Source organism: Notamacropus eugenii, chromosome 1 (assembly GCF_028372415.1).
Source record: "Notamacropus eugenii isolate mMacEug1 chromosome 1, mMacEug1.pri_v2, whole genome shotgun sequence".
Lineage (NCBI taxonomy): Eukaryota > Metazoa > Chordata > Mammalia > Diprotodontia > Macropodidae > Notamacropus > Notamacropus eugenii.
In genome coordinates this window covers 555,012,211-555,026,299 of record NC_092872.1, presented here as the reverse complement: position 1 = coordinate 555,026,299, position 14,089 = coordinate 555,012,211, and the positions used below count along the sequence as shown (strand labels likewise).

Here is a 14,089-nt window from a genome sequence, read left to right as displayed (position 1 = left end):
GAGTTTTGAAGTAAACTAGGAGTTCTAAGAGGGGGGAAGTAAGTAATGGGTTTATTCTAGACCCGGGAGACAAGCTGTACAGAGGTTGTGATATTGCAGGGGATTTTGCAAAGAGGATTTCTGCTTTGGGAAGGGGGTAAATTGCATACTTGCTAAGATCCCCTTTAGCTCTGGGAGTCTATAATCCTCAAATTCTGAAATTCATCCAATGCTACTTGGGACCTGTCTCTGCCTCTTTCTCCTAAGTCAAGAGTCCTTGGAATCCAGTCAAGAAGAAAGGAAAGATGCCAAAAGCGGTCAAGTAGACAGAGAAATCAGAGTCAGTTAATCTTCTATAAATTCCACAATGTGGAAGGCATAACTGTAGATACTCCAGAGATATCGCAAACTCAGCATGTCAAAAACTAAACTATTATTCCCTCCCCAACAGCTTTTAAATTTCTGTCAAAAGTGTCACCATCCTTCCAATCTCCTCGGCATTATCCTCAACCCCTCACTCTCCCTCATCCCATATGTCCAATCAGTTGCCAAACCTTGTGATTTTTAATCTCCATAGCATCTCTACTCCCTTCTCTCTACTCACCTCCTACCTGATCCTCATTATCTCTCTTCTAGATTATTGCACAACCTCCTCATTGGCTTCCTTGCCTTAAGTCTCTCCTGCCAATCTATTCTCTACAATGTCGTTAAAATGAGTTTCCTTAAGCATAAACTTGACCATTTCTCTCACCTATTAATTAGAGATCAGTGATGCCTTATTGCTCCTAGATTAAAACACAAATTCTTCTGTTTAGCTTTAATAGTCCCTAACAACCTAATCTCATTCTTTCTTTCCAGCCTTAATTGAAATGACTGCCCCTTTCTCACTTGATAATCCAACCAACATGACCTCTCTGTTATTCACATAACATTATTCTCTTATCTTCCATCTCACTGGCTTTTCACTAGCTACTCCTCACACCTGAAATACACTCCTTCCTCACCTCCACCTCATACAACCCCTGTCTTCCTTCAAGATGCATCTCATCCAGTCACTGAGCTGCTGCCATGGACCCTCCTCGAACCCCCTCACTTCCCAATACTCCTTTCCCTACAGGAATCCTGTCACATATCAGCTATGCAGAACCTTCACTCTTTTGACACCTTTGATGATGTAAGTGAGGGTGATGACCTTCTTCTTGTTGGAACTAGAGATTGTATTCATTTAATAATTCAACAGAGAGGCAGGAAGACTGCCACTACTGTCCAGGGGATCACTGATGATTATGATAAGTAGAAACTAATGAAGGCATGGAGAGCTAGGGGTCCAGTAGATAGCATGCAAGGCCTAGAGTCAGGAAGACTCTTCCTGAGTTCAAATCTGGCCTCAAACACTCACTAGTTCTGTGACCCTGGGCAAATTAATAAAGCCTATTTACCTCAGTTTCCTCATCAATAAAATGAACTAGAAAAGGAAATGGCAAACCATTCTACTGGCTTTGCCAAGAAAGCCCCAGTTGGGGTGGCAAAGAGTCTGACAGGACTCAACCACAGTGAAGGCATTCAAGGAGGAATTTACTCACAATGATACTGTAACTGAGCGTCTAGAATATGGAGAAGTAATTCAGCTACAGGGTAACCAGAGCAATACCGTATGCCAACCAGTTCCTCATGGATATTAGAGTGGCTAAGGGTAACCAGCTGAAGGTTCATGGGCTTTAAATGCCTGTGGCTCACTGAAGCTTAAGTGAGGATTTCCTTGTAATGAGTAGAAAAATTCTCTTCTGTCCCTTGTCACAAGTTTAAAAACCTCACAGCTTGTATAATGTAATCATTTGGACTTCTATATGTAACTTGGACTAGTATAACTCATTCATGTAATATCTATCATTTAAACAGAGGTAAAGCCTGGCAGTACTCAGTCTGAAAAGCAAATAATCTGATATTTCAGTCAATCCAGAACCAGAGTGGTGTTTAAGACCATATCTGTCCAGATGCGCCTTGGTGATCACCCTGCAGAGCTCCCTGTCCATTTAAGAAAACACTGCTACCCTCTGAACATCCCTTGGAGATTTTCAAAAGAGTAAGTTAAGGCCAACACCTACTTTTTTCACCAAGAAAAAGATTACTTTTGCTTAATAGAACAGGGATTTCCCCTGATGACTTATACCAACTGATCAGGGAAGAGTTTCATTTTGGGACAGTGGTAGGACATTTTATTTCTTAGATGATACCAAAGTCCAGTATTATCTGAATAGACTTTTTTTAAAGTTGTGCCCTGATTCTTTTTGTTTGTTTGTTTAAATGTTATGCAATGTATTTAAACTCTTATTTAAATTAAACCAGTTTCCTGAAACAAGAAAAAACAACTAAAAAATGCATCTCAAGTGCTACCTTCTACATGAAACCTTTTCTAGTCCCCAAACTGGTAGTACTCACCCCAACAAACTGCCTACTATTCAATTAAATTGTATTTATTTGTATTTATTCTCTTTATATTTCTTCTGTATGTATTTGTTAAAGAGGGTAATTCTACTGTTTCCACATCAATCATGTGTGTGTTCGTTCTTCTTTGCCAAAGAAGACCGTGCTATCAGAGAAATGATGACATGACTTGCATTTGATTTTGAGTGAAGGAGGGTTGTGCAGGTCACCAGTCTCACTTCTCCTCCAGAACCATCTGAATCCAGTGACCAGATATTCATCAGGATGACTGGAGATGACCCAGGATGCGGCAATTGGGGTTAAGTGACTTGCCTAAGGTCATACAACTAGTGAGTGTCAAGTGTCTGGGGTGAGATTTGAACTCAGGTCCTTCTGACTCATGTTCTGTCCAGTGCACCACCTAGCTGCCCCTCATAGTATAGCTATGGACTCTGTAAAGACCCTGACCTTCCATGCTCAGGAGGAAGCTTTACCTAAGGGCACTTAATGAGGATTTAACAAAGGGGGTGGGGAGAACCACTTGACTCCAAACAACAATTGTCATCCCTTTGCTACATATGCTCCCTAAGTTTGAGCCCATTCTCCCCAAAGACCAAAGACTTATGTATGTAAAAAATAAAATGTATCCCTAGTTTGGCAATAATGCTTTACACCAATTGTTCCCATTGTACATCCTTAGTAAATTTCTAAGAGCTAATTAACTCTAGTTGACTAATTTATGATCAAAAAGGTGTACCCTGGATATAGGCTTATAAATTCCATATAGTATTAAAAATCTAGCTCATCAGAGTTATCTCTAGAATCCTGAGAGGAGAAATAATCAGTTACCCTATGAGGATACAGTGCCAGTGTAGTTGGAAGGGTGAGCTCTGAAAAGGTGCTAGAGTTAAAATTTTGCTTGTTGTCTTCCCTATGAGAATACAAGCTGCTTGTGAGTAGAGCTTATTTTATTTTTTGCATTTGTATCCTCAGTGATGGGTACATAGTAAGCAATAAACAATTGTTGAATGATTGTAAAAGAAGCTCCATGATGGCAGACCTGACAAGTCATCCTCTACATATTTGCTTAAAGATGTATAATGCTACCACCCATGGTAGCACATTCTATTTTTGAACAGTTGTAACTGTTAGAAAGATTTTGTTTCTTTTGGTTTTCTTATTCCCTCCCCCCCAAAAAAACCCAAAACTTAAATGCATCTTTTTTGGGACTCCTGCCTATTTTTCCTAATCCTGCCTTCTGGAGGTATTTTCTCAGCTCTGAACCTTGTTCTCCTTCCTCAGTGCTAGTCCATAGATGATACATGTTCCTTTGACCTCTAGTCTAATGTCTCACAGTTAATTGATGGCACAGACAGAGCTAAAACCCATGTCTTTTAATTCCCTCCCCAATCCTGTTTCCATCATATCAATAGAACTTGTCACTGCTTTCCCTAAGCACTTACCAGAATTACCTGTAGGAGCCCATGGGATTTCTTCTATTACATTTGTCCAGGGCTTTCAAAGTCCCTTCAGATCTTTAGGGTGAAAAATGTTATAGATAGCGTTACTAGTTCCAGCTGTGTAATTCTGCTCGCACATCAGATTATATATTTTTTTCACAGTTGCGAATATAGACTTCTGAGTGTGTTTATATCCATAATATGTATTTATATATGCATACACATATGCACATATATGTGTATATATAATACACACACTATATAGACTTTTGTCATCCTAAAGATGTAAAAAAAATATTTGTCTCATTAGTAAGATCTTCTGAAAAAAGCACAAGGTTAGTGAACATTTTAAAAAGATTTAAAAGTAAACATTTCCAACCCCCCCCCCCTAGGAATTTTGAGTAAGAACAACAAATCTTTACAATCCATAAAGAATCAATTTCTGAAATCTGAGATGAACGACTGAAGGAACCCCCCTGTACATTGCTCAGTTTTAGAGTAAACACAACACTTAAATTGAGTCAGGAGATTTAAATTTAAACTAGTAGAACTCAATTATTGAACTGATCAAACAAGAAATATATGTGATCTATTATAATTTGCCTAATTACTGAAACAAGGCTTTTTTTCTTTCAAAATGACTCCATTAGTTCAAAGAAGAAAATCAATGTATATTCACTTAATATTAATTACTCAACAAATGTAAAGTTGAGTTAGAGTTTAGCACAGCCCAATAGGTACTTTCCAACATCAGCAAATTGAAAATACATTTAATTAAGTAGGGAACGATGGTATTAACTTTTCTTAGAGGAACTCAAGTTTTCTGAATTCTGGATTTCAAAACTATCTGAAACTTGTAGGAGTTTAAGTCTGGGCATAGAAACAGAACATGTTTCTGTTTATTTAGGCTTCTAGAACTAAGTCTTAAAAGAATCCATAAATGGGGCTCATACAGTTTCCTGGACATCAAATCACTTTTGCAAAACAATATTTTAACGAGGTAAGGGTAAATGAACCAGAAACATGTGGGTTGAATTTTCTATAAAATACACACAAGTTTGCAAACACTCCTGGGTTTTTATTAAGCCCACTGCCCATGTTAAATAATGATATCCATGAGGTGAGTTTTCATTGTGGAAAACAATGTTGATTTCATTTGTACTATTATCACTAAACCTTCTTAGGCGCCTGGTCCCATGGTATGGGTTGATGGGAGCTACTTTGAACAGGAAAGTTAGGCTGCTTTGGGAGAAAAAAAGTATTTTATTCCTTTATTTCCAAGACTGGCATAAAATAACCAGTTACTAAATTTGGAATCTTAGAACTTCAGAATTGCCTTATTTTACATGGAAAGCAAATATGGAAGAGAAAAGAGGAAAGCACTTGACCAAGGTCGAATTGAAAGCCAGGGCTAGCATTTGAAGCAGAAACTATATCTTTCTGCTATTCCTGCTAAGTACTTCCAGCTCACAGGATGCCCTCTATATAACACAAAGTGTTGATTGCTCAATTACCTGATGAATTTGTAGTTGGGAGCCTGAATTATCTGGATACCGCATATACATTGATCAAATCAACCAAGTAGTTACTATATCTCACCTCCCATCCTCCCAGCCCTAGTTTATACTCTGTCAGCTAAACCTACAGCAGTTGGCTTATACCTACTACCCTATTAAAGATATAATATGCATTATTTAGATTGGGGTTTGTACTGTTGTTTGTCACCATGTAATGATTTATGCCTGGCTTTCTCTGGCCCTAGTAACTCAAACATGGCAATTCAATTCAACAAACATGTATTGAATGCCTACTCTGTGCCAAGCAAGGTGCTAGAGATTCAAAGACAAAGACAAAATTATCTTGTTCCTATGGAATTTGCTTTGGAGGATAGGTTGGAAAAGGGGCTGCAACAATACATAATAAATAAATATGAAACAATAGCAAGTAAAATACGAAGTGATGTTTTGGCAGAGGAAATAGAGAGATCACGAAAAATTGCTGGGGGTTGGAGAATGTAGTGGGGAGGAGAAAGATGAGAAAAGGCCTCATCTAGGAGAAGGCTCCTCAGAAGGAGATTACAAGAGCCAGAGGTGTGGGGGTGAGGAGGATTCTAAGTTATGATGTATAAAAGTGTTAGTTGCATTTCATTCTTTTCACTACAAGGCCACAGATTAATTTAGTGGCAGAAACTGAGTTAGTACTCAGTCTTGACGCTTGGCAAATCTTGACTAAAGTATCTTATACAAGTCATTTCTATGCTCCCGACCTCAATTTCCTCATGTATAAGGTGAAAATATTAAATAAAATTATAGGATCATAGCTCCAGAAGTTACCAAGGAGGGAATCTAATCCCAAACCTCCTCATTTTACAGGAAAAAAAGGAAAGAAAATGAGCATCTGTTAAGTGTCTACTATGGGTCAGGTACTGTGCTAAACACTTTACAAATGGTAAAAGATCCTCATGATCATTTGATCCTTATAATAACCCTGAGATGTAGGTTATATTACTATCTTAATTTTGCAATTAAGAAGACAGGCAAGTGTCTTGTCTAAGTCAAATAGCTGGAAAATATCCGAGGTCAAATTTGAACTCAGATCCTTTTGACTCTAGGCCATGTTCTGTTGTGCCACAAAGCTCTGTCTCTATAGGGAAGGGAATCACTATTTACATAGTACCCACTATGTATTAGGCACTGCGCTAAGCTCTTTTACAAATATTATGTCATTTAATCCTCACAGTAGCCCTGGCAAGTCGGTGCTATATTATTATCTCCATTTTATAGATGAGGATACTGAGGCAAACAGAAGTTGTGACTTGTCCAGGGTCATGTAGCTAGTAAGTGTCTGAAGCCAGAGTTGACCTCGGGACTTCTTGACTCAAGGCCTAACATTCTATCCACTGTGCCACCAGTTTCCTTTACAGATGAGGAAACTGATATCAGAGGTAAAGTGACGTGTCCAAAAGCACACAGGGGGTTTTGAGGGAAATACTCTTAAATCTTAAAGTGCTACAGAGATATGACGCCATCTGTGATCTATCTCATCATTGTGGCACTAGATTGCTATGACTGTTGCAGACGTCATTATTTTTATCTTTATATTCAGAGAGAAAACAATAAAAAGACAAGTCACTATCCTACTTTTTGCTCTTTTGTATTTGATATTCTATGGAAACTGCACAAGTAAATAAATGACTGGTGTTTTGTTTTGTACTTGAATACAAGTATGAGGATGTAGGGCAGCTGGGTGGCACGATGGATGGAGCACAGGGCCTGGAGTCAGGAAGATTCATTTTCTGGAGTTTAAATCTTGTCTTAGTAGACTCTTAGTAGCTGTGTGACCCTGAGCAAGTCATTTAACACTGTTTGCCTCAGGGTTCCATCTGTAAAATGAGCTGGAGAAGGAAATGATGAACCACTCCAGTACCCTTCCCAAGAACATCCAAAAATGGGGCCACAAAGAGTTGGATGTGACTGATACTACTAAACTACTAAACAATGAGGATGAAAGGTCATTCTTCACAGAGTCATTGAAAGCTTTCTTGATATAACTCCAGGAGCAGATGTTTTGCATCTCCTTCTCTTCTATTCTGTATGGTTCTCTACCCTGTCAGGTCTCTATGTTTTGAAAGCCTTTTTTCCCATGTAACTTGGAGATGATGCTGTTTTCAAGTTTTTATGGATCTGTTTTATGCCTGGATGATTGTGCTCAACAGTTTTTGGCTGAGGTTTATTACAATTATTGCCTGAGGTCTATGGAATATTTTGAGGACTATGTATGGTGTATAGTGATTTGTTCATGTGATATAGAGAGCTTCTTATGTTTAATTCTTTCTAGATATTTAGTAAGAGATATCTTTTTTTGATAACCAACAATGTGTTGCATTTTTTCCATTTCTCTCATATAATTTACATTGATTACTAAAATCATGCTTCTTAAGAATAATCCTTCTGTAATTTCCAGTGGTAATGACTTAGTTCAGCAATGCCTTTATTTTTTTCCATTGCCTTCATGTTTTCCCACAAACAAATCTTTGTGATTCAGCAATCCGCCAGCGCATTGTTGACTGAGTTCTGTGACTATATGCCTTGGAAGGCCTTTTGATTTCAGTCTTCTATTTTAACTATTTCATAGGCTCCATCTGGAATTAAACTGTTTTTGGCCATGGGCTTAACAGGTTGTATACTTATTAAGAGGTACACAATTCCCATGTTGTGTACTTGTTAACAGCCCTGAAGATTGCTCAGTGATGTTTGCTTTTTCCAAAAGTATTTTCATAGGTTTTTGACCTGTGTATCATGTACTCTAACAATGTCTTATCAATCTTCTTCCTTTTTTTAAGAGTGAGAAAGCATTACTATCTCTGTATCTGCCCTGTGGCGAAGGGATCATTTTTTGTTAATATTTTAGGGGATTTTGTGAGACAACTTTTCAAATCTGTTACAGTACATTTTATAGTTCCAAATGGGTACATTAAGATTAGTATTATATAGCTGTTAATGGCTTAAAATTTGTTCTTCCCACTCATCTTTGATTTCAGGATTCCAGTAAATATCTTAACATATTAAACCTCTGCCCTTTCTTTCATAAAGGTAAGATTGATATGTCTTACCTGGGAAATACAAAGTTACCACTATCATTTTCATCCATTGGTTCAATGAGATCATAGTATTCAAGCTCAGAGTCTTGTCTCTACCTTTCTTTGGCATGTGCTTAGAATTTTCACTTAAGTCCAAATGATATTTAGAAGCCATTTGATGAAGATTCTGTGAGATGATGGCTTCTAATATGTTGTTCATATGTTGGAACCATACAACTTGATGCCATCTGTGCAAACCAAGAGATTAATAAACTATGTTGGTTCAGTTCTCTTTCTAATTTGGAAACTGTGCTTAATTCTTCTTAATAGAAATGATAATGGTTTTAAGACTAGATAGAAACAAAATGAGCTTAAAATGTCTCTCTGAAAATGTCATGCTTTTATCGATTGTTCTTGACATTTTGTTGGCTTATGTATTTTACCTGAGTATAGTTTCCCATGTGAATGTCAGATTTCTAACATCTCATTATTCTTTGGTCTGTTTTACATATTTGCAGTACACAGAATCATAGATTTAAGGATGAATACAGTCATGAATAGGCCATGAATGCTGAACTGAGTCAAAGGTTTGTAATATTCAGCTAAGGCAACATAAATGCTACAATGTTAAAGAGCTTGTTCAATAATTACCAACAAATACGTTGCTCTTTATGACTCCAAGATTGCTTTGAGGTGACGTTTTTATCCTCAGTAGTATATCATTTTCTTCTAAGTGCTTATAGAGGTTTTGCTTGTTTTTAGTGATACAAGCTGAGAATGCTTCATATATAGCTTTGTACATAAATCCTTTGAACATAAATTGGAATTTCCCTATATTTGATGGCATCATTGGAATTGTCATCATTTTTTAATAAGTAGGTTATACCTTCTCTTCAGAAAGGTGGAATCAGGCTTTCATTTGAGAGGAATTTGAAAAAAAGGCTTTGCTAATAATTCACATGCCCTTGTATGGTTCTTGAAATAAGAATTGTGGACCTTATCCAGCCCTGTAATTTTCTAACTTTGTAGAGAAATAAGTATTTTAGTTGTCTCCTTTTACTATTCTGTGTTCTGTCATTCTTTATGTTAGGGTGAACAAACCTTCTGTTTCTTGTTTGATCCAATTTCTATTTTCATTGGGTTGAGCTTCTTCCTGCCACATAAATGACCAGAAATTTGCATATCATCCTTCAGAAGTTCTTTTCACCTTTGATTTCTTCATATCTCAAATCTCTGTTATAAAGTTTATGACAGATGTTGAATCATTTTATTCTTTGAAATATTTTCGTTCCTTGCATTACTTCCTATTTTATATACTTGCTTTTAATTACTGATTAAAGAAATCTGGAATTTTGCTTTACTGCTGTTGATTATTTCCAGTGTTTTCCACATAAAGTTTGTTGGTACACAGTTGTTTGCATGGTCTCTCCCCCATTAGACTATGAGTTCCTTGGTTATAGAGATAGTCTTATAGTTTTTGAAATATCTATGGTGCTAGTCACAGATCCTGGCACATAAATAATAAGTGTTAAGCATTAATAATTATTAATAATGAATGCTTAGTGTTTAATGATAGGTTGATTGGATTATGTTTTGCTTTTAATATTCTCCCTCTACAGTGGTTAGCATCATCTGCACTGAAGCATTTCTAAGAGGGGAGGTATTGAAATTTCTGATCAACCAATAAAAATCAGTAAACATTTATTAAATATTTTCTCAGTGCTAAATGCCTTCTGTGCTAAGCCCTAGGGACACAGATCTCTTGCTCTTAAAGGGGCTTGCAATCCAACTGGGAAAGACTACATAGAAAAGGAAGCTGCAAAGTACAGAGGGAGAAGAGGAAAAAAGAAAGGTACCCAGCAACTGAGGAGTTAGCTGAAAGGAGCCCAAGCCTCTTCCTTAAGTGGCTGTTGTTGCTGTGTTTCCAATCAGCAGGTCAAAGGATACTGATGAGATATGAGCACCAAGGCTGGTTCAATCTCACAGGATGATGAGGTTTCTGAGGGTATGATGGAGTCCAGTCTAAAGCAGTCTAACCAAGTGGGAAATAAAGTTTTAATGTATTTTGCCTTCTTATGACTCTATAGCATGAAAGAGCACCATTCTTTCTACTCTCCTGTGGGTCATATTGATCATCATGATGGCTTCAAGTCAGGCCAACTTGTAACTCGATGCTACTCTGTCAGCTCCTTCAACTCACAGGAGCAGTTTTATCACACCGACCAAGGGGATAGTCCAATCAGTGATATCACTAGGGTCCAATTGTCTTTACCTTTCAGCATTCCTGCCAGGCCTCCACAGCTGCTATTTTGGTCTCAGAGCATAAGAAGTCCCTGTTCTACCTCAAGTTGGCTTACACCCCCTTACTTTGCTCTTACCACCCTCTGCCCCCACCACACAACAAGGATTAAATTTTGAGGTGGTTATTGAGATTATTATCATTGCTGTTATGGCTATTATTATTTCCCTATACTAGATGCTGTGATAATGTATCTTCCTGGAGTTCTTGATAATATATAAAATTTCTTTGCTATTTCTAATGAAGCAAATTTGTCAGAATAACTTGACTAATTCAGAACTTTAAAAAATGTTAAGGACTGAGACATAAATGGATATAAAGATATGTTCATGTGGTGTGTGTGTGTGTGAATGTGTGTGTGTGTATGTGTGTGTGTGTCAGAGAAAGAGAGACAGAGACAGAGATACAGGTGGAGACACAAACAGAGAGATAGAGAGACAGAGACAGAGAGAGATACGGAGACAGAAAGAGAGTTAATAGAATTGAATAAAATTATTCTTGGGACATTTTTGTGGATTGTAAAAAAGTCCTCCTGGATTTGGACTCTCAATATAGAAGCCCACCCTTTCTCTTTCAATATCTCTTATCTGCTCCTCTAATTTCTACCTCAAGCACAGAATATATTAACTTGCTGAGCTGGGGCTATGCTGGTCTGGGCTGTGCCAGAGTCAATATCATACAGACACAGGCCAAGAATGAAGGAAATGCCAAATTTAACAAATAACCAATAAAAGCAAGTCATTAGAGATGGACAAACAGACAATAAAGTGAATGACTCATAATGTTTCCCCTTCTTCCTGTGTTACTTTCCAATTGGTTAATCTGCCTTATTTTTACGAGCCACAGCCTCTGCTCACACGGAATGAGACCCGTGTGCACCAGTGTGATGTTTTAATGGTTAAAATAATTAAAAGGAAACATAGCTCCATTATCCTGACAAGCTTCTCAAAGGTGAACAGAGTTGAGTGCTGTTATGTAATTATCATCATAGGGAAACCAGACATAGGAAATTGTAAATCGTTCCCTAAGAAATGTCACTGTTGTTTTTCCAGTGTATTTTTCTAGGATCATATTACTTCCATACCTGCATGGCTCAGGGGACCTTTGAAAAATGAAATTTGAGTATTCTATTGATAAAAAGATAACATTTAAAGGATTTTGGAAAAAGAAATATCTGATCCCCCAGAGTGCCTTCAGCAATCTTGTAAAAAATTTATCTGCTGAATTATTACTTTAGTTTAATATTATTTAGAAAATACCTCCCACCATCATTGAAGAATACCAGTCAATTAGCCATTCAGATATTATGAGTATTCTCATTATCCTTCAAATATTTGCTAAATCTCTAACTTGCATTCATACTGAGCAAAACTCCTCTGTGTGTGAAATGAATAAACCTATTTAATTGATAGATTGTTTGATTGCTAGGCAAATCTAGACCTGGGTTCTAATCTTGGTTTTGCCATTTGTAAGATCTGAAAACTTGGTTTCCACCTCAAGAGAATGAAGGATGTCAATTCAATTCTATTCAACAACTATTTCTTAAGGTCTTCTATGTATAAAGTATTGGTCTTTATTTAGTATGAATCTGTGCTTTACTTCATGTAGAGAACTTCTAATGAGGAAACTCTCTCCACCAATGCAGGTTGGTGACTCTTCTGAAGCTTATCTCAGTGAGTTGTCATGAGCACTAAGAGGTCTGTGGGGCTTGCAAAAAGTCATACAGACAGTATTTGTGAAATATGAGATTTGAACTCCAGTCTTCCTGAATTCGACAAGAAGTCCATTCACTATACAATGTTGTCTCTCCTCAGAACTGTGGATATAAAGACCAAAACAAGACTTTCTGCCCTCAATTAAGCTTACATTCAATTTCCCCCCTAGCACATGTGTGCTGATAAATAAATACCAAGTTGTTTTTTATTATTTTCTTTTTAATTTATGGAATAAACCAAGCATTTCTATAGCATAGTGTAGTTGAAAAAAAGATGATTGCACATGAAACTGCAAATTTATTATGTACAACTTGCTGTTCTTTTAAAATATATAATAAAGTTATGTGATTTTTTTCTTTTATTTTCCTCTTTTTCTCCCCTCCCTTCACCCTAGAGATGGATACCATTAGACACAAATAGATATATATGTAAAATTATTCTGTACATACATATTTATCAGTTCTTTCTCGGGATGCAGACAGCATCTTTTTCATATGTCATTTATAGTTAATCTGGGTATTTATAATAGTCAAAATGACTTATTTGCTCAAAGTTATTCTTAAAACAATATTGCTGTTACTGTATATAATATTCTTTTGGTTGTGCTCATTTCACTTCATTATTTGTGCGTCTATCTATGGTTTTCTAACATTGTTGAGCTCCTCATTTCTTATAGCACAGTTGTATTCCATCACAACAATATATCACCACTTATTCAGGCATTTCCCAATTGATAGACATCCCTGCAATTTCCAGTTCTTTGCCACCACAAAGAGAGCTGCTATAAACATTATGAAACAATTTCAAGAAAGAGAGAGTGACATAGAAGGAAAGGCTTCATGGAGATGATCCACCCAAGCTGTTCCTTGCAAGAAGCTAGGAATTCTATAAGGCAGAAGATTAAAAGTGAGTATATTCCAGTATGTTCTACTGATGCTAAGAAGGGGAGGTTTTCACTACACCATTCTCTTCCACCTCTATCATTCTACGCTCTACAGTCAAAGGTCCTTTTCAGCACTGACATTCTCTTTTTCGTTTCCAGGTCTCTTTCAGCTCTAACGTAACATTCCGAGTTTTCTACTGAATAGGTTTTTATAAGTGAAAACTACAATTTTATAGAAAAGTGTCTTTCAAAGCATAGAATGTGGCCACCTAAAATATCTGAGAGATTTGAACAGGCAGGGTTTGGGGAACATTCCATGAGTAAGGAACGGCATGAATAAGACATTGAGTCAGAAATCTAATGAGATTGAGTTTCTTTAAGAAAGAGCCAGTGCCTTCTTATGTAAAATGAAGAACTTGCATTGGTTTATGTGTAAGAATCACTTTAGCTCTAGCACTGTATGAGTCTATGAATTGCATGACCATAGGCAGCTCATTTCTCTAAGTATCAGTTGCATCCAAAAAAAGAGGGAGTTGTACCAGACGATTATGATTCCTTCAGACTCTTCTCTTCTACGATTGTGGAATACACAGCTATTCCCAGGGAGGGTGTCTGGGATACAAGTATGCATATGCTGAAATTGACATTCTTTGCTTGAAAAGATCATCCAAATGCATGATATTTTTATTGAAAATATCACACTGCCTTCTGTTTCACCCTTTGGGTTATTAACTGGTGAGCAGATGCCCC

General features: G+C 37.0%; 1 pseudogene; it reads left to right on the top strand.

Moving 5' to 3' along the window:
- The window catches only part of LOC140518934 (eukaryotic translation initiation factor 1 pseudogene), a 39,212-nt pseudogene extending 37,511 nt beyond the window's left edge, over positions 1–1,701 (top strand).
- The last annotated feature ends 12,388 nt before the right edge of the window (positions 1,702–14,089 follow it).